Source organism: Chiloscyllium plagiosum, chromosome 23 (assembly GCF_004010195.1).
Source record: "Chiloscyllium plagiosum isolate BGI_BamShark_2017 chromosome 23, ASM401019v2, whole genome shotgun sequence".
NCBI lineage: Eukaryota > Metazoa > Chordata > Chondrichthyes > Orectolobiformes > Hemiscylliidae > Chiloscyllium > Chiloscyllium plagiosum.
Genome location: NC_057732.1, coordinates 10,020,295 through 10,042,590, shown reverse-complemented (window position 1 = coordinate 10,042,590; position 22,296 = coordinate 10,020,295). Strand labels below are relative to the sequence as shown.

The 22,296-nt window shown below is 40.0% G+C and overlaps 1 protein-coding gene across 16 annotated transcripts in view; it reads left to right on the top strand.

Moving 5' to 3' along the window:
- plekha5 (pleckstrin homology domain containing, family A member 5) overlaps nt 1-22,296 on the top strand; it is a 344,620-nt gene that overhangs the window by 95,033 nt on the left and 227,291 nt on the right. The gene's annotated exons all lie outside the window — the stretch shown is intronic.

Here is a 22,296-nt window from a genome sequence, read left to right as displayed (position 1 = left end):
TGTACAGTGTCTTCTGGAATTTATTTGGTTCTGTTCAGGCTGCTTCTGGTTGCTGGTATTCGTTGTAGTGGCCTGTGTATTGGGTCCAGGTCTGTGTGTTTGTTGATGGAATCTGTGGATGAATGCCATGTTTCTAGAAATTCTCTGGCTGTCCTCTGTTTCGCTTGTCCTATGATCGTTGTGTTCTCCCAGTCGAATTTGTGGTCCTTGTCATCAATGTGTGTGACTATTAGGGACATCTGGTTGTGGCGTTTAGTGGCTAGTTGGTATTCAAGGATGCGGCTTGCTCGTTGTCTGCCTGTTTGACTAATATAGTGTTTTGTGTAGTCTTTGCATGGAATCTTGTAAATTACATTAGTCTTGCACATGATGGATGTCGGGTCTTTGATTCTGGTGAGTTGTTGTCTGAGCGTGGCTGTCCGTTTATGGGCCGTCATGAGTCTGAGTGGTCAGGGAAGTCTGGCTTTCAGTTCAGAGGCTTTTTTTTAATATAAGGTAGCGTGGCTAGTGTGTTGGGTTCAAGCTTCTCTTCCATGCGCTTGCCATTTCCTGAGGCATGGCCCTCATTTTCATGTTAACAATGTTTCTAATGGCAATAAGGTGACCAGATCACCTAAGTGCTTAAAAGTTAGAATGAATAGTGGTAAAAAGACTTGACAGTTTCTAACGTGAACATGCAATTGCAGATAATATGTTGGAGAGTTTTACTTTGAGGTGAGCAAAAAAGGAGCATGAAATTGGGATGGGAATGTGTTTGGGGAATGAATGATTAAAGATTATTTTCTCTGTGACTGACCATGGTGAGAGAAACTAGAACATATGAGATTACAAGGATAAAGTTTATTTAAAATTATTCATTTTGTAGGATGTGAGCATCGCTGGCTGTCCAGCATTTATTACCCATCCCTAGTTGCCCTTGACAAGGTGGTGGTGGGCTGCCTTCTTGAACTGCTGCAGTCCACCTGCAGTGGGTTGACCCACTGTGCCATTAGGGAGGGAATTTCAGCATTTTGAGCCAGCAACAGTGGAGGGATGGAAATATATTTCCAAGTCAGAATGGTGAGTGGCGTGGAGGGGAACTTGAAGGCGGTGGTGTTCCTATGTATCTGCTGCACTTGTCCTTCTAGATGGGAATGTTCGTGGATTTGGAAGGTGCTGTCTGAGGAAGTTTGGTGAATTTCTGCAATGCATTGTGTAAATAGTACATGCTGCTGCTACTGAATGTCAGTGATGGAGGGGGTAAATGCTTGTGGATGTAGTGCTAATCAAGTGGGCTGTTTTGTCCTGTATGGTGTCAAGCTTCTTGAGTGTTTTGGAACTGCACTCATCTGGGCAAGCCAGGAGTATGATGGAGTACTCCTCACTTGTACCTTGTAGATGGTGAACAGGGGTTGTGGAGTCTGGAGGTGAGTTACTCACTGCAACATTCCTAGCCTCTGACCTGCTCTTGTAGCTAGTGTTTATCTGGTGAGTCCTGTTGAGTTTCTCGCCAATGATTACCCCCAGGGTTTGATGGTGGGAGATTCAGTGATGGTAACACCATTGATTGTCAAGTGGTTAGATTGTGGTGATGGTCACAGCTTGGTATTTATGTGTCGTGAATGTTACTTGCCACTTGTCAGCCCCAGCCTGGATATTATCCATATCTTGTTGTATATGGATATGGACTGCTGCAGTGCCTAAGGTATTGTGAATGTGCTGAACATTGTGCAATCATCAGCAAACATCCAAACTTCTGATCTTATGATGGAGGGAAGGTCACTGATGAAGCAGCTGAAAATGGTTAGGCCGAAGGATACTACCCTGAAGAACACAGCAGAGATCCTGAGTATGAGTATGGGAGGTTTTGCAGACAAAGGAATATAAGAAGGATAGGAGTTAAGTGGATTTTGACCAGGCATGATGAGTTGAGATGTAGATTGAAATCACTGTGGCAAAGAGTGGGAAGCAGTCAAAATATCTTGGTGAGAAACTTGGCATGGTAGTTTAGTGTGTGGCTAAGAATAAGGTGGAAGGAATTATCAAAGTAAGATGTTTAAAGGAGAAGTTGCAAAAGAGATAGAGGGTCAGGACCAAGTTCTGATTTGATGAAGGGGACTAACGTGCTACTATGGCAATTGGGGCATCACAAATGATAGAAGGTTAATTTAAGAGGGTAGATGTCATCATCCCGAGGCAGATTTTTGTGAAGGCATTAATATTGATACAATCATCTGCACTAATCTCATGGATGGCTGGGCCTTGATCATGTGACTGGATGTTCTGGAGGGAGAAGTGGATTGAGATGGCTATAAAACAGAGAAGCAGAAGTAAGTCATTCAACCCATTGAGTCTGCTCCAGCATTCGATGAACTCATGACTAGTCTGATAATCTGCAACTCCACTTTCCTGCTATTTCCACCTAACTGTCAATTTCCTTATTTCTAAAGATCTGTCATCCTTAGCCTTGAATTTACTAAATGACCCAGCTCAGCTGCCCTCTGAGGTAAAGAATTTCATTGTTTCACCATTCCCTGAGTGAAGAAATTCACCTCCTCTCTCTCTCAGATGTGCAACCTCTTATTCTGAGATTATGCCTCTGGTCTTTGACTTTCCCAAAAGGAGAATCAACATATCGACATTAATCCTGTCAAGTCTTCTAAGATCATTGTATGTTTCAATTAGATCACTTCTCATTCTCCTATATTCCAACGTGTACTTGCCCAATCTACTCAACCTCTCCTAATAAGACAGTTCTTCCATACCTGGTATTAGCATAGTGGACTTTTTGTAGACTACCTGCAATGCAACAATATACTTCCTTCGGTAAGGAGCCCAAAACAGTTCCCGGTATTCACACCGTGACATGGTTTGGAGATGCCGGTGTTGGACTGGGGTATACAACGTTAAAAGTCACACAACACCAGGTTATAGTCCAACAGGTTTAACTGGAAGCACTAGCTTCCGGAGCGCTGCTCCTTCATCGGGATAATGACCTGATGAAGGAGCAGCGCTCCGAAAGCTAGTGATTCCAATTAAACCTGTTGGACTATAACCTGGGGTTGTGAGATTTTTAACTTTGTACACTGTGACATGCTGATGAAGTTGATAGTTGAGTCACTGTCAGTGTGTACACCATCGTGCTGGGGAAGGTTAACAATCAGTAAGTGTGCTTTGTGGACTAATAAATGGGGAACTGAGAGGTGACAGGAGGAGACAGAGCACAATTAAAGTCCAGAGATCCTTGGTGGCATAAAGTTGAAACAAGGTGGACAACCAACTGTTGTCCAGATTCAGAGGGCACAGGGTGAATCTGAAAAATACCTGTGGGGCAGAGCACTGCAGCAGCTGTTTCTTTGGAAGCAAAGAACTCGGAAGAATGTATGAAGTGTCACTGGCCAGAAGTTAGCCACGATTCGTAATATTGAGTTAAGCAAATTCAATAATTTGAAAGCAATTCCACCTAGCACCGAATCTGTTTCTTTGGTTACTCTGCCCTCGGACTCACAAACTGCCTCTCTTTACTCTCTCTCGGTAAGGATGTATGAGTAGCCAAGCCAGCATGAACAACCAGCTGGTGATATAGTTGACAGATTTCTTGTTTGTTGCTGCCCACTATTTTATTGAAGCAGGTTGGTCAAAGAGTCACAGTAACAAAGCATTATTGCTACATCTGTCACTGCTAAGGCTGATGACTTATTAGTAGCTCTGAATATTAGACGAGCAGATTTTGGATAAGTTATGAGAAACATACCCAGTTTTGCAATTCCAACTGAAAGAGGAGCTTGAGTGAGCACTGCCACCATGTGGCTGAAGTCTGACTTGTACGTAGAACACATTTTAGTATTTTAATTTGTCTATGAGAGGAAATTTTATTTTTATTTTGTGCGAAAACCAAATGCAGTTATTGACTGCATGTATATGATGTATTGTTTGGGAGGTTGGTGTTTGCATCAAATAAATTTTCCATCAATGAACATTGCATAAAGGACGGAGAGATTACAATAAGCATCAAAGACACTTCCATGATCAATGTTGTCAGCCATGCAGCAGTATTATGGTTTAATGATGTCTCTGGTCCATTATTACTTAGCAAATGTAAAAAGCCCTGAAACCAAGTGATAGCGGCAACATTTGTGGCGTTCTTGCTACGTTTGCTATTTAGGGGCAGTTATCCTTTCCATAGAGATAGCAGGGAAGGTTGCTACTGTTAGATTTTTAGTTTGATGGCATTGGATTGGTTGCATAAGGACAAGATGTTACTTTGAATGTATGGGCTCAGGTGGAAGAAAGTATGATTGTTAGTGAAAGGATAGAACAATGGGCAGAGCATAGGAAGAACCAATAACAGTTTTGAACAGAGAGACTCAACAGGATTGGGGGTGGGAATTGCAAAACTGGAATGCTTGTTTAATTGTTATGATGAAAGTGGTGTGATATAAATTATCCTTTCTTTAGAGTTTGTGTTTCAAACAAATGGCATTTAGATGTCAGACCTTGCTTTTGTAAAGGAGTCTAATAATTAGCCAGGTTGTTCTTTCTGGAATCAAGATTTATAATTAGTAACTTTCAGAGAGTAGATGACTGCAAGACTTTTTGGAGTATTCATTCACAACTTAGAAAAGCACAGAGGGGCAGTTTGAAGGAGACCTGATTTAAGTCAAATTCAAGAATACTTGTTACAGAAAGAAGGTTGTTCAGAGCAGTTAGGGAATAAGTTAATTTGGTAAAACACTTCAGTTTGTAAAACTTCCACTCCAGGAGTGCTTGGTGAGAACTCTGTGGATTATTAAAAAGCATGGAAAGGTTAAGCTCTCAGTTGTGTAACTATTCCAGGGAAGAGGCCTTCAGACCAAGGACTAAGTGAAAAACAGTTAAATGGAACCTGCAGATCTGATAGGGAAGGAATTTCACTGGAATTTGATTAACCGTCAAGTGGTGTTAGGAAGTTGATGAGATTTTGTTCTCTGTATGTTTTGAAATCCTTCAAACTGCTGTATTTAACTTGGTTTGTTACATTTTTATATCTTTTGTACAATAAGCATCTGCCTGTTTGCTGTTGGAAGTAAATCTGCAGCCTTGTGTGCTTATGTTTCAGTAAAACTTAGAAACTCAAAACTTCACCGAACATCAATCAACAACTTCACACCAGACCCAGATATTGGCCTAGTAATTTATTGTGCTAGATTTAGATCTTGGTGGAACTGGAGCTATATAAAAATGTTTTCTCCTTTGCTGAAGACTATTTTATTGTAACTGTAACCCAAATTCTGATCTGGCAGCACTGAGCTAACAGTCTCTTGCATAAAAGTTCTGCAGCAAAAGATAGTAGTTGTGGAATGGGCATTTGTATTCTTATCAGCTGGGATAAAAGTCATTGAAACTGAAACTTTTAAGGTCATGCTGGTGCCCTGATTTCAATTGCACCAAAAAAAATCTAGAACTGAATGTAGAAAAGGTAAATAAATATGTTATAGTTCATAAAATGTATCTCCCCTGCATTTAATTTTTAGCTTTTAATATTTAAAATATTGTTTAATGAAGGTAAAATATTAAAAATAGAATATGCGATTGGGTGATTGTTACTTATGGATTTTTTTTTAGATTAGATTAGATTACTTACAGTGCGGAAACAGGCCCTTCGGCCCAACAAGTCCACACCAACCCGCCGAAGCGCGAACCCACCCATTCCGCTACATTTACCCCTTTACCTAACACTATGGGCAATTTAGCATGGCCAATTCACCTGACCATTTAGATGACCATTTAACAGATCTTTTATCACTTTATTCTGATTTCCACAATTTTAGCATGATAATCTCACAGTCAATTGAAAGTTTGCCCTGAAAACATTGCAAATGTTGGATATAGTACAGACTTGGTGATATCTTGCAATTTATGGTTGGAATTTACATTGGTAAGACCTCAATAATATTTAATGAGCTTTTTTATTTGCTTATGGGATGTTGGTGTCACTGGCTAGGCCAGAATTTATTGCCTTTACCTAATTACCCAGAAGGCAGTTAAGAGTCAATCACATTGTTTTAGACTTGGAGTCACATATAGATCTGATCAGGTAAGGAAGGCAGATTTCCTTCCCTGAAGGACATTAGTGAACCATGTGGAGTTTTAGAACAAGTGTCAGTGATTACACGTTCACCATTAGACCAGGTTTTTAATTTAGTTTTTGTATTGAATTTAACTTAGAACAAGTGTGATTGCGGAATTGAAACCCATGTCCCTAGAACATTAGCCTTGGCCTCTGGTTACTAGTCCAGTGACAATAGCATTAGACCAGCCCCCACAATTAAGTGCAGATAGTTTAAGATAGTGTTACAAACCTCAGATTACTTTGAAAATGAAAAGATGTTTCCGATAGTTTGGTTATCACTTTTGTTAGAACCCACATTGATTTTGCATTATTGAGTTTTTTTTATCATTTAGGTTTGGCGCTATGAACTGAAGGTAACTTTTCGACTGTAAGCAACTGCTTTTTTTAAAAAAAAGAAGAGCAAACAATTACTTGATGAGGCCAGGCCTGAATGTTAATTGTAGGTTGATTCTTGATAAGAATGGCTCTATAGGTGCTTCGACTCCAGAGAGTGCTTGTGTTCAAACAGATGGCAGATACTAACTGAGACCTTGTGGCAAAGCAATCAGCCTGGTAGGGAGTGGCCAGAGTTTACATCAAACACAGAACAGTGCAGGCCCTTCGGCCCTTGTTGCTGTCCTTGTCTTAAGATCAAACTAACCGACATACCCTACATTTTACTATCATCCATGTCCCTATCCAAGAGTCACTTGAATGCCCCTAGTGTACCTGACTCTACTGTCACTGCTGGCAGTGCATTCCATGCACCTGACATTCCCTGTGTAAAGAACCTACCCCTGACATCTCCCCTAAACCTTCCTCCAGTCACCGTAAAATGATGTCCCTTGTGATAGCCATTTCTGCCCTGGGAAGGAGTCTCTGGCTATCCACTTTATCTATGCCTCTCATTGTCTTATACACCTCAATGACGTCACCTATCATCCTCCTTCGCTCCAATGAGAAAATCCCTAGCTCCCTTCATAAGACATACACACCAATCCAGGCAGCATCCTGGTAAATCTCCTCTGTACCCTCTGTAAAGCTTCCACATGAGGTGACCAGAAGTGAACACAATTTTCCAAGTGTGGTCGAATCAGGGCTTTATAAAGTTGCAGCATAACCTTGCAGGCCTTAAACTCAATCCCCTGCTAATGAAAGCCAACACACCATACACCACCTTAACAACCCTATTGTGTGGCAACTTTAAAGGATCTATGGACGTGGACTCCAAGATCCCTGTGTTCCTCCACATTGCCAAATCCTGCCTTTAACTCTACATTCAAATTCGACCTTTCAAAATGAATCACTTCACACTTTTCCAGGTTGAATTCCATCTGCCACTTCTCAGCCCAGCTCTGCATCCTGTCAATATCTCGTTGCAACCTACAACAAACCCTCCACACTATCCACAACTCCAGCAACCTTTGTGTCATCAGCAAACTTACTAACCCACCCTTCCATTTCCTCATCCAAGTTGTTTATAAAAAATCACAAAGAGCAGAGGTCCTAGAACAGATCCGTGCAGAGCACCACTGGTCACCGAGCTCCAGGTTGAATACTTTCCATCTACTATGACCCTCTGTCTTCAGTGGGCCAACCAATTCTGTATCTGGACAGCCAGATTGCCCTGTATCCCATGCCTTTTTACTTTCTGAATGAGCCTTCTGAATGTGGAATCTTATCAAGTGCCTTGCTAAAATACATATACACTACATCCATTGCTGCACCTTCATCAGTGTGTTTTGTCACATCTTCAAAGAATTCAGTAGCTTGTGAGGCATGACCTGCCCCTCACAGAACCATGCTGACAACCTTTAATCAAGCTATGCTTTTCCAAGTAGTCATAAATCCTGTCTGTCAGAATCCTCTCCAACAATTTGCCCACCACTGATGTAAAATTCCCAGGGTTATTCCTATTCCCTTTCATGAACACTCGCCAATCATCTAGTACTGCTCCAGTGGGCAGTGAGGATGCAAAGATCATCGGCAAAGGTGCAACGGTCTCTTCCCTCGCCTTCCTGTAGTAACCTTAGGTGTATCTCATCTGGACCAGGGGACATACCTATCCTCCTGTTTTTCAAACTTTCCAGCACATCGTCCTCCTTGACATCAACCTGTTTGAATGTATCACCCTGTTTCACGCTGTCCTCACAAACAACAAGATCCCTCTCACTAGTAAATACTGAAGCAAAGTATTCACTAAGGACCTCCCCAACTTCCTCAACTATCTCTGATCGGCCCTACCCTGACTCCAGCCATCCTATTGTTCTTCTCAAGTGTAGAACACCTTGAGGGTTTCCTTAATCCTATCTGCAAAGGCTTTTTCATGCCTCCTTCCAGACCTTCTAAGTCCATTCTTCAGTTCCTTCCTGGCTACCTTGTAAAACCTTTAGAGCCTTGTCTGATCCTTGCTTCCTCAACCTTAAGTAGGCTTCCTTCTTCCTCTTGACTAGATGTTCCACATCTCTTGTCATCCAAGGTTCCTTCATCCTGCCATCCTTTCCTTGCCTCAGAGGGACAAACCTATCCAGCATTTGCAGCAAGTGCTCCCTCCACATTTCTGTCATGCACTTCACTAAGAATATCTGTTCCTCATTTATGCTGTACAGTTCCTGTCGAATAGCATTGTCATTCCCTCTTCCTACAATTAAATACTTTCCCATACCATCTGCTGCTATCCATCTCCATGGTTATCATAAACGTCAGGGAGTTGTGATCATTATCACTGAAATGCTCTCCCACTGAGAGATCTGACACTTGACCTGGTTTATTGCCAAGCACTAAATCTAATATGATCTCTCCTGTAGTTGACCTATCTACGTATTTCGTCAGGAATCCTTCCTGGACACACCTGACAAAATCCGCTCCATCCAAACTCTTTGCACGAAGGAGGTTCCAATCAATATTAGGGAATTTGAAGCCACCCATTACAATAACCCTGTTACTTCAGCACCTTTCCAAAATTTGCCCCCCAGTCTGCTCCTCCATGTTTCTGTTGCTATTGGGAGAGGTCTATAGAAAACTCCCAATAAAGTGACTGCTCCTTTCCTGTTTCTGACTTCTACCCATAATGACTCAATAGGCAAACAATCCTCGATCACCTCTCTTTCTGCAGCTGTGATACTATCCCTGATTTGCAATGCCACTCCCCCACCTCTTTTACACCTCTCCCTATTCCTTTTGAAACATCTAAACCCCAGAACATCCAGCAACCATTCCTGCCCCTGTGATATCCAAGTGTCCGTAATCGCCACAATATTGTAGCTCCAAGTACTGATCCATGCTCTGAGTTCATCGACCTTATTCCTGACATTTCTTGCATTAAAATAGATGCAATTCAGCCCATCACACTGACTGCAACTTCGCCCTAAGAACTATCTGTCCTTCCTCATAGACTCTCTGCATGCTGTGTCTGCCTGTTCACCAGCTACCCCATCCGCTGATCTGTATCTCTGGTTCTCATCCTCCTGCCAAACTAATTCAAACCCTCTCAAAGAGCTCCAGCAAACCTCCTTCCCAGGATATTGTATCCCTCCAGTTTAGGTGCAACCTGTCATCTTTGTACAGATCCCACTGTCCCCAGAAAGTACCCCAATGATCCACATATCTGAAACCCTCCCTCCTACACTAGCTCTGCAGCCATGTGTTCAGCTGCGCTTGTTTTCTGTTCCAATCCTCACTAGCCCATAGTGCTGGTAGCAATCTTGAGATGACTACTCTGCTCGTCCTGCCTTTTAGCAAGAATAGGGATTTGAACTGGTAATTGGACTATATTGCGGTCAGAAGAATTGTGCCTGTGATAGCTAGGGGACGGAGCTTTGGTTGCTCCTTGGTTCTTCCCTCCTTATCAACTTGTTGAAAGTTCGAACAAGAGAATCTCGGTTTTAAGTATTTAGTGAATATTCCTCTAAGCCCACTGGAAGCTATTTGCATGTATCATCATCAGAAACTCAGCAAGGTACAAATTCCAAGTGCCTATAATGTTTTGGATTGTGGATGCTGGTCAATTACAACTCATTTATTTCTGTTTTTTTTCCTTTTGATTTATTCTTTCATGGTGTCTGTTTCTCTGAATGTCTTTGTGTGAATATTGGGAGGGAAGCTTGAAATAAAGAGGATTGGTTTTCACCTTAGGCACTAATTAGATTGTCTTGAGGTTTAACTTTGCTCTGTTAATGTTACTATGTTATTAATAAATTGTTAAACTTTTTGTTTGTGTCTAATATCAGTTATTCAGTAAGTCTAGTTAGGAAACATTGGGGTCAGTTTTGAGGGTTGTTTGGATATTTTAATTTTACTGTGCTTTAAATGCAGGAATAGGGAGACTGATTTGATATGGCAATCTATTGTTTTGAGAAAGAGCACCTTTCTGGGTTTGTAATGATCTGTGCATGAGGAAGGAAAATTCAGGGTCCTGTCTGACAAACTGAAGAAAATGCAATCATGTTTGTTTGCATGAGTACAACAAAGTGGGTTTGGGATGTATGAAAAAAATCAGTTTTGAACCAAAATAGTAAGGTAATTGTGCCACATGTAAATCACTGGAGTGATGAGACATAAATATTGAAAGAGCTGTTGCATTACAGAAGGGGTATTGCACCTGTTGAAATATAGAAGAGAGCAGCCAGAATGCTCAAGGGAGGAGACTTAAACATAAGGTAATTAGACAGGAAGGACAATAATGAATATAGGGCATGTTCTCAGCTGAAAAAAGAGTGAATACCAAAAGGTAATATGTTAGCTGATTTCAGGATTCTCGAGAGCTTAAGCAGAATTGACTACAATCACTGTTCCATCTTAGCCAATATCATAAGACCATAAGAAAAAGGAACAGAATTAGGTAATTTGGCCCATCAAGTCTGCTGTACTGTTCAATCATTACTATTAACCTGCCTTCTTCCCAAAACCTTTGATCCCCTTACTAATCAAGGATCTATCTATTTCTGTGTTAAAAGACACTATGACTTGGTCTCCATAGCCTTCTACGGCATGCATTCCACTGATTTACAATCCTATGGATGAAGGAATTCCTCCTCATCTCAGTTCTAAAGAGTCATCCCTTCACTCTGAGGTATTGCCCTCATGTCTTAGTCTCTCCTACTACTGGAAACATTGTCTCCGTGTCCACTTTATCCAGGCTTCTGAGTATTCTGTAAGTTTCAGTGAGATCACTCCTCATCTTTCTAACCTCCATTGAGTATAGACCCAGAGTCCTCAACTGCTCTTCATATGACAACACTTCATTCCTGGGCTCCTCCTTGTGAATCTCTTCTGAGTTACCTCCAAGGCTAGCACATCCTTAGATTTGAGGCCCAAAACTGCTCAGTGTACTCAAAGTGAAGTCTGACCAAAGCCTTACAGAACTTCAGTACATGTCTGCTTTTGTATTCTAGTTGTCTCAAAATGGATGTTAGCCTTGCATTTGCTGCCATAACAGAAATTAGCCAGTGCTTTAATGGGCTGTAAACATAGAAGTATTTCAATGATCAAGTGGTTAATCAATGACAGGATTCCCTCAGGAAATTGTAATAGCAACTAATGTTGATTCTTCAAATGCAGATTGTAATTTTTTTTTCAGAAAACAGTACTCTCACGACTCTAGCAGGAAGTTTATATTGGTAGTTGAGCCCCACTACTCCATGGGCTATGTCAAATGTTTTATTCAATCGTCAAAAATCTTCACTTTATTTTTCTTCATTACTATTGACGAGAACTGCAGAGCATTTCGCCAGATTTTACAATAAATTCAAAAACAGCATTTATTATTGACAAACTAATTCTTCAAGCAAGTAGAAAACTGTTTATTAACTAAGATAATATGTGAATTGAAATATAGCCCTTTTAATCCCACACATGTACACATTCATTCACATTAAAGTATCTTGTGGAACTGGAGAAAATTCTCTGTTTGAAGCAAGCTGTTAGAGGTCAATTATCTCAGCCCCAGGAGAGTATTGTTGAAGTTCCTCAGGGTAGGGTCATAGACCTGAACATCATCTAGTATTTAATCAATGACTTTTCCTCCATCATAAGGTCAGAGGTGAGGTCTTTCACTGCACATATTCAGTTCCATTCAACTCCTCAGAAACTCAAGCAGTTCATTCACACAGTGAACAACCAGAAGCCTCAGGGACAGCAGATGCATGAAAAAATAACCACCTGCAGGTTTCTTTCCAAATCACACATTCCTGACATGAAAATAGATCATTGTTCCATCATTGTTAGAGGGTCTCAGTTTTGGAACTCTCCACCACACAGCTGGTTTAGTATATGTACACCGCATGTATACTTTCGTAGTTCCAGAAAGCAGCTCATTATTATCTTCTAAAGGACTATTAGAGAACTGGTGCTGAGTTGCTGCCTTGAACAATTACAGTGGTGTACATATACCTACTAAAAAACGTGAGTTTAAAAGCATAAGAAAAGCTAACTTTTTATACTTCTAATTGCTGATACTGCTACACACTGCCCTTTCTATCACTAGTGACTGACAGGGAGTGCTGTGTCCAGAGACCTGAAAGGAATGAAAGAAGCTGGATGGAATGATTGGGAAAAGTAGTGGCCAGTGGAAAAGGTGGTGCTCAGACGGATTGCAAGTGGGAGAGGCTGCCCAAAATATTAACGATTGGATCACATGAGCTGCATTGGCCTGGCACAACAATACTTGAAAATACAAATCCTGATAGTGTATGTATACCCATGACATAAGGGAACATCTTCAGTGAAACAACTTAAAATAAGAACTTTGGTAATAAAATGGGGGCATGACTTTAAGTGGACATGAACTTCCTGTTCCCCCTCTCTCTTTCACAGTCATCAATCACATTTAAAAATCAGATTTAGCAGCAAAGCAAGTGATTGCTGTATCAGTAAAAAATCTAGTTTATGAATTTTATATTTGCCATATTTGTATATTTTTAAATTATTCAAAAGTGCAAAAAAGTATTTGTTAGAACTGGAAACAACTAAATGTAATCAAAAGTATGATATTGGCAGGGTGTGATTTTGAATGTACTTACAGAAGTGCCTCAAGTGTTTAATCTACTGTTGACTGGAACAGGTTGAATATCTTGAGAATCTCAAGTTATAAAACTGATTTAAATGCTTGATTTTTAGAAACTGGAAAGAATCCTTAATGTTGAGAATTAAATAGTTCATCAGGCATTTAGTTTCTTTTCCCCTCATGTTTCACATTATATGCAAATAAATCTGTGCAGTGTAACGCAAGAGGATTTTAATCTGTTATTTCATCCCATGTAGCCTTCAACAAAGTTTGAAGAAGGGGGTTTATCGGAATTGGCTAAATTGGAATCTTCTGGTTTCTTCAACTGAGAACTTTGTGTGCATATACGTTGTGTCATAAGGTTCGAAATACTGTACTGGTGCTTTTTTAGGTCTTAGAATAAAAAGCAATGTTTGGCAATAAAACAAATTATAAATTGTAGTGAGTTTAATTGAATAATGAAGTGTAATAGTATAAACTCTAATTGTATTAATTTATGATTATACATTTAAATCATTTTCATGTGTTTAATTTTTTAACTCAATGTTCTATGATTTTATTGATCTCGTAATTTGCGTAATTTATAAAATATTTCTATAATTTGATATAAAGTTATTCATGAAATTCCTTATTTGTAATTGTGCAGAAGGGACAAAATTGCTTTCAATTTCATGCATATCTAATATTGCTTATTTGATGAGCCGTGGATGCTGGAACAAATTACTGTTCAATTTTCTACCTCCAGTATCTGAAAAGAAATCTTGTATGAAGCACTTGCGACAACCTTCATCCGAAAGTGCTGATTGTCAGGTCCCCATCATCACAGGTGACTTCAGGCAATTCAATTCACTCTACGTTATACCAAGGAGCAGCTAGAGGCACTGGATATTGCAGAAGCTGCAGTTCCTGAAAGTATTCTGGCAATACTGAAAACATGTGCTGCAGAACTTGCTGTGCACCTAGCCAAGCTGTTTCTATACAGCTACAACACGAGCTTTTTGACAATGTCGATAATTGGCCAAGCAAGTCCTGAATGAGAAAAGCAGGACAGATCCATCTGGCAAATTATTGCCCCATCACACTATGTTCGATCATCAGTGAAATGATGGAAGGTGTCACCACAATAGTGGTATCAAGCAGCACTTGCTTAGCACCAGCACTAACTGCTCACTGACATCCAATTTGAGTTCTGCCAGGGCCACTCAGCTCCTGATTTGATTACATTCTTGGTCCAAATGTGGACAAAAGAGCTGAATTCCTGAGGTGCATTAAGAGTGAAGGTCTTTGAAAATACCATATTTGTCTGGGTGTGTCATCGAGGAACCTTAATAAAACTGGAGTCAATGGGAATCAGGGAAATCTCTCTACTGGTTGGAGTCATTATATGGCGCAAAAGAAAGATGGTTGTGGTTGATGGAGGTCAGTCATCTTTAGGACATCTCTGCTGGTGTACCTCAGTCCTAGGTCCAACCATATTTAACTGCTTCATCAATGGCCTTCCTTTCATCGTAAGATCAAAACTTGGGATGTTTGCTAATGATTGCACAGTGTCGAGTACCATTTGTGACGATTCATACTGAAGCAGTTTATGTCCAAATGGAACATGACAGAATACAGACGACCTAAAAGGTGACAAGTACCATTTGTGCCACAGAAATGCCAGGCAATGACCATCTCCAATAAAAGAGAATCTAACCATTGCCCTTTAATATTCAATGTGTTGCTATAACTGAATCTGTCACTATCAACAGCTGCGGAGTTATTGTTGACTTAAAACTGGACTGGACTTGCCGTGTAAATACAATGGCTATGAGGCCTGGTCATTCACTCCAGTTTCTCTAGGATTCCTCAGTGCCACACCTTGCCAAGTATGGCCTTGACGTCAAGGGCAGTCACTCTCCCCTCACCTCTGGAATTCAGCTGTTTTGTCCATATTTGGATCAAAGTTTTAATGAAGTCAGGAGCAGAGTGGCGGGCGGGGGATGTTGACTGACTTATGAAAGATCTCTGACTTAACTAATTCAAAGGCACCAATTGTAGCATCTGATGAAGAAAAGATAAGCTAGTTTTCATTAGATTTAAAATGGCTTCCAGCAGAGAACTGTTGGCTGCTGCAGTTATACTGGTTTCTGTTTTGCTTTGGCTAGCTTTTCACTGTCTTGCTTACAAGCCTAAACTGTTCGGCTACTTGACAACCTTTGTCATTTATAATTAGCCACTAGTTCATACCAATCAATTTCACTAATAGCCAACCCCTTGACTCCAGTTAGTTTGCACATTGCTGGAACCTACAGTTACACAGTTGGTTAGAGACAGAAAAACTGCAGATGCTGGATTCCAAGGTAGACAAACAGGAGGCTGGAAGAGCATAACAAGCCAGGCAGCATCAAAAGTTGGAGAAGTCAACATTTTGGGTGCAACCCTTCTTAAGGACCTACAGTTACACAAGTATTGTAATAGGTACAGGTTGTTCTGCTATAACGCGATAGTTGTGTTCCATAGAGATGTCCAGCATGGAAACCGACCCTTCGGTTCAACTTGTCCATACCGACCATATATCCTAACCTAATATAGTCCCATTTCCCTGTACGGCCCATATCCTTCTAAACCCTTCCTATTCATATAATCATCCAGATACCTTTTAAATGTTGTAATTGTACCAGCCTCCACCACCTCCTCTGGCAGCTTGGGGCATATGTGCATCACTCTCTGTGTGGAAAAAGTAGCCCCTCATGTTCCTTTTAAACCTTTCCCCTCTCAGCCTAAACCTATACCCTCTAGTTTTGGACTCCCCAACATCAGAGAAAAGACCTTGCCTATTTAGCCTATCCATGCCCCTCATGATTTTATAAACCTCTATAAGGTCATCCCTCAGCCTCCGACACTCCAGGGAAAACAGCCCAAGCCTATTCAGCCTCTCCCTGTAGCTCAAATCCTCCATATAAACTTGTTCGACTATAACCAAAAATGCATTATGGAAAACCGCTACATAAAATTGCACTGCAGAAGATTGCTAATAGAAATTCGCTATACCCGTTCAGCAGAAAGTTTGCGTTACCCAAACAACATTCACAATTCGTCTATTGTGTTATAGCAAATTTGCACTAATGAAACGTGCGTTAAAGCAGAACAACCTGTACTTTCAAAACTTGCCTTACTTTCAAAACATTCAGCCATCCTTCTAAATCCCTGGGTTTCAAAACGGGTTCAGTCTCATTTCTATCTATAGTTTTTAAAAAGCACAAAACTAAAAAGACATAAGTCTTTACAGATAAGAGTAAAACTAGACGTGTGATATCCACCTGGCTGGATGACAGTGAAGAGGCTTTGAAGTAGAATTTTGTGGTTAACAGTCAAAACCTGAAAATGGCTCGAGAAGGACAAGGAAGATTAACTTATCCTTTGCCTTAATCATATAGCATATCATATTTGATTTCAGTAAGACCATTTTTGATACTTTAAAATTTGTTTCTGGGAGTTGAATGTCTTTGCTAAGACCATTATTTATTTGTTTATTCTCAATTATCCTCTCAGGTAGTGTTTGTTACTGACTTTACTGGCTTGAGAGTGTGGTGCTGGAAAAACACACCAGGTCAGGCAGCATCCAAGGAGCAGGAGAATTGATGTTTTGGGCAAAGCCCTTCATTAGGAGGGCATTCCTGATGAAGGGCTTATGCCCGAAATGTCAATTCCCCTGCTCCTTGGATGCTGCCTGACCTACTGTGCTTTTCCAGCACCCCACACTCAACTCTGATCTCCAGCATCTGCAGTCGTCACTTTCTACTACTGCCTTTACTGGCTGTAATATCTATGGTCTGAATACACCCAGTGCTGTTACAAAGAAAATTCCAGGATTGTGGCCCATTGATTAAGAGGGAATACTGATGTTCTCAGTCAGGATGATGTGACATTTGGAGAGGAGTTGGCAGGTGGTGGATTCTGGGATTGTAAGATGCTGTCAAAAGAGTCTGTTTCTCCAGTGGTTGGTATGTTTCTGCAATACCTTTTGTAGGAGGTAGGCATTGCACAGTGCAACAGCAGAGAGAATGAACGCTTAAAGTGGTAGATGGTATGCAAATTAGTTGTGCTGGGGAGTCTTGTTTGGCATTGAGCCTCTTGAGTGTTGTTGGAACTGCACCTTTCAGGCAATTGAGAGGTTTGCACCATATTCAAACTAATGCCCTTTAGTGGTGGATAGGAAGTGGATTGCCTGCTGCAGAATTGAGTTTCTGATCTCCTTTTATAGTCACATAATTGTATGGCTGCTTCAGTTCAGCCTTTTCCAGAGGTAGCTCCCCAGAATATTGATGTTGGTGGAAACAATAAAGGATTCAAACATAAGGGGTTCTGAGAAAGATGGGTACATACAGGCAACCACCTGTACAAGGACTTTGAACAGGAAAGGGAGATCTTGAGTTAGGGTTGTATTCTGTACCAGTAAACTCTTCAAAGGTTTTTCTGAGATAGTATTGATGGCAGAAGATCAGAAGTAGATCATGGAGAACAGTGCAAATAAAAGTTAATTTAAACTGTCTTAACTGGTTGGTTAGTTTTAAGCCCATGTGAGTGATTTCCAAACATGAATTGCTCAATATTTAGTTATCCTGCTTTTGAAAATTATTCCAGTCATTTAGCTTAGTCTATGTCCTTATCTCTAAACCAGGCAACCCAGGTTCAAGTCTGACTTGCTTCGGAGGTGTGTTATAACATCCCTGAATAAATTGATTAAAATGTCTGGAAGGTGACTTGTATGGCTTATGTTAAATGTCTGATGAACTGATGCAAGACATAGCCAGACCCTACATGCTAAGTAGTAACAAGTTCAAAGAACAGGTAGTTCTTCAAATACGCAATGGTTGCATTCTTGTGCAACCCTGCGTTATAGAAAAATCGTACTTTTTTAAAAAGCGCTTAAAAGTGTTGGCGATTTAATAATATTAAAGCCAACACGCATTTTGAAAGTTCGCACTTTAGAAACTGTGTCCATAATATTCAATCATGTTGCAGCGAATTCACACCAACGAAATGCTAATTATAGCAGAATGACCTGTAGTTTATTTTGCCTTAATGAAGTACACAAAGCATGACAATATTTCTACTTTGCTGCTTCGGAAGCTGCTGACTGCAGTGAGGATGAATAAACTGTACTGAGAGTAAGCTTAAATTGCAATACTCAGCATCCATTTTATGTTAGGTGGGAGGTATAATAGAAAGAAAATGGACCATTATAAAATGTTCTCATCTACATGATCAACTGACAGGCACATTAAATAAGGTAGGATTGTTTTTCTTCACAATCTCTCTTTAGTTTAAATTGCTATTCTGCAGTTGATAAATCAAATTTCTCGGCTCATTTTACACAGTCAAATAAATTGCTCTGATGAAGGGGAGGTATTTCAACTCATTGAACAGATTGAATTTTAGTAGGCAATTACGACTAAAGTCTCTGGTCAGTAACAAAAATTAAATGCAGTTTGGCAGCTTGAGTGTTTTCTGATTTAATATTGGCCTTCTTAATAGGCTTACAGAATATAAAAATGTGTAGAAGCTTTTACTTGAAAATTGTTTCAACTGCTGTTTTGAATTTGGGTAGAAAACATTGTGATGTGCTATTCACAGAATATAGAGCAGGAATAAATACTCCTAAAATTACCCCACAGGCTGTATATTTTGAGAATGCATTTATTAAATTAGTTGTTCCACATTGTCAGCCTTTCTGCTACTAGGCTGTTTATTGCAGAAGTAGCCAGAATTCAGCCATTAATATATGTGGAAATTAGAAGCTGGGTGTCATTTCACCAGACATTGAGCATGCTCTATATTTACTTATAGCCAGGTTTCCTGAAATTGCAACAGCATAGGTTTCTTTTAATCTTCTCTCAGTAAAATTGCCAACAAGCAAGAGCAGAAATGTTAAAGTTAGAGAAAATATTCATATCAGGTAGCAATGCACTGAGTTGGTTCATTTGCTGTTGTAATTCTAATCCCAATAGAACATCTCACTACTGGTAAGTATATAGCACTGGTGCTTCTATGCAAGTGCTTTACGTCAAACAAAATCTTTTTTTAAATTGATGTTGAACAACATTCAGTTTACAGCTTTTGTAGTTTGAATAAACTAAATTAATGTTCTTAAATGTGAGATCTGTGTTTGTTTTTTGCCTTTAAATTTGAAAAGAATCTTGTGCAATGTTCAGCATCACTTGCAATGACTCAGAATCTGAAGCAGTACGTGTTCAAATGCATCAGGGATCTTGATCAGATGACCAGTGGGCTGAGGAGTGGCAGATGGAGTTTAAGTTAAATAAATGCGAGGTGTTGCATTTTGGGAAAGCAAATCTTAGCAGGACTTACACACTTAATGGTAAGGTCCTCGGGAGTGTTGCTGAACGAAGAGACCATGGAGTACAGGTTCATAGCTCCTTGAAAGTAGAGTCACAGGTAGGTAGGACAGTGAAGAAGGCATTTGGAATGCTTTCCTTTACTGATCAGAGTATTGAGTGCAGGGGTTGGGAGTCATGTTGCAGCTGTACAGTCCTGTACAGGAAGCATCTATTGGAACGATGTGCAACTTGAAAGGGTTCCATTTGGAATGCTTTCCTTTACTGATCAGAGTATTGAGTGCAGGGGTTGGGAGGTCATGTTGCAGCTGTACAGTCCTGTACAGGAAGCATCTATTGGAACGATGTGCAACTTGAAAGGGTTCAGAAAAGATTTGCAAGGATGTTACCAGGGTTGGAGGACTTGAGCTTTAGAGAGAGGTTGAATTGGCTCAGGCTGTTTTCCCTGGAGCGTTGGAGGCTGAGGGATGAATTTGTAGAGGTTTATAAAGTCATGAAGGGCATGGATAGGGTAAATAGATAAGGTCTTTTCCCTGGGGTTCAGGAGTCCAGAACTAGTGGGCATAGGTTTAGGGTGAGAGGGGAAAGATATGAAAGAGACCTAAGGGGCAACTTTTTCATGGAGAGGGTGGTATATGTATGGAATGAGCTTCCAGATGAAGTGGTGGAGGCTGGTACAATTGCAGCATTTAAAAGGTATTTGGATGGGTATATGAATAGGAAGGGGTTAGAGGGATATGGGCCAGGTGCTGACAAGTGGGAATAGATTAGGTTGAGATATCAGGTCGGCATGGATAAGTTGGACCAAAGGGTCGGTTTCTGTGCTGTACATCTCTATGACTCTCAGACCTGAATGGTATCCAGGTTTGGTCCTGTCACACATGTCACACAAATGCCAGGTTGGTCATTTGGCTTTGGCAACCACTGCTGAACTAATTCGTCTCATGGCCACTGGTGACTGACAAGTTTTTCTGACCATTTTCTCTCTCGTTTTACGCAGGAGTCCCCTTAAATCATTGTTTGTTGTTTATTTGTATTCTTCGTCTTGAGTATGCAATCTTGACTGACACTTTGGTACAGTACAGAAGAAGTACTATCTGGCATGAAAGTGAGCAACATATCTCCAAGTTAGAAGAATAGTCCTATGGTTAAAGTAAAAGAAAAACATGAGAGTTTTCCCAGTGTTTTCATCAATATTTATCCTCCAGTCAAAACCAATAGACTAGATTATGTGCTCATTTATCTAAATTGCCATATGTGGAAAATTGGCTGCTGCATCTCTCTGTATGACAATAGTGGCAACAATTCAAAGATATTTCATGGGTTGCAGAAAGTTTTGGGAATACTGCTGTTGTGAAATGCATTGTGTAAAGACCAGTTCATACTTGCAAGAATACATGGATTACTTGTATGGTGCTTTCACTGTGGACTAACTCAGTATAGCTGGAAAATTGTGCTTGACCTTTTCCTAGTCTGCAAGGTCTTAACAGGCTGATCCATCAAGGATACTAAATATCAAAATATTTTTCCTTAATTTTAATGCCACTTCAAAATTGTTTGTGAACTATATTGTCAAAATATTTTTAGCCTTAAATTTATTCCAGCAAGATAAAGATTTCTGTTTGAATGACTTTGTTATGTGATTGATTTTTCTGATTCTAGAGTGCTGGGTTTATTCATCTGGCATGTTTACTAGACTTGGTGGGTTCCTCCAATAAATATTGGTCAAAATGGACTCTTCCACAGATGACTGTTTTGATTTAATGTCTACTTAAATAATTAAATCAAGGCTTACTAATGAATAACAGTCACATAATGAGGTATGAGAGAGTGCCCGACTTAACATGACAATAGGCCCCCCCGCATCCAGAAGGAGAGAGGAGAAACAAAATGCCAAACAAGTGTGTTCCATGTTTCATTTCAGCAGATGAGGAATTCTGTAACTTTTGGAGAAAGGGCAACAAAAGTTGATGCTTGAGCAGAATAAAAGATATGAAGACAATTTCAAGCTTTCCTTTTTCAAACGTCCACAGAAGTTGAAACTGGTTTCACTTCCAGTTGCTCCACTTGTACCTTTCAGTTTTGACGATGTGGTGTTTAATAGGTTTGTCCATTGCATCAGTAGGTGTTAAAATGTATTGGTAAGATCTCCAGTATGTACTATATCTCAGTCGAACCAGGTATAATTATTTATGAAATAAACTAATCTTGAAAGTTGTGAAGTTTGAGAGTATGCACAAAGCAATGAGCTAAGCCATGAAATTGATCACCCTCGTGAGCATACCCTGAGTTTCAGTTCATTATCTCTCAGATTTGTGTGTGTGATTTTGCCCTAGGTTTCTAGGCACTAATTAATTGCTCTGCATAGCACTTATGATTCCTTTTAATTGTCTGTTTCATGCTTGATTCTTTTTTATTTTAGTACGTAGACACTGCTTTTCTGAACTTCTCTTGTAATGCACAGTTCTAACCATTGGATGTCAGTTTAACATTTGTTCTGTTAAAATATTTAGAGCTTGGCAGCTACTTTGCTGTAAACTAGTATTTTGCAAAAAGAGCAGAACTGGATTCTGAAAATCTGAAATAAAAACAGAAATTGCTTGAGAAACTCAGTAGGTCTGACATCAACTGTTGAGAGAAAGCAGAATTAACATTTGAGTCAAGTAAATCTTCAGAACTAATATTCTGCAGTTTCTATGCAGTACAGAATTTATTGAGTTTTAATACTGTGACGATTCAGAAGTGTATTAGTGGCATAATTAATATCATCATATTAACCGTTCAAGACTTTTGATTATGATCAATATTAATAGATACATCTCAAAAGGAAACCACAGGAAAATGGTCTACTTGATTTTAAACTTACATTAGCAAATGCCCTG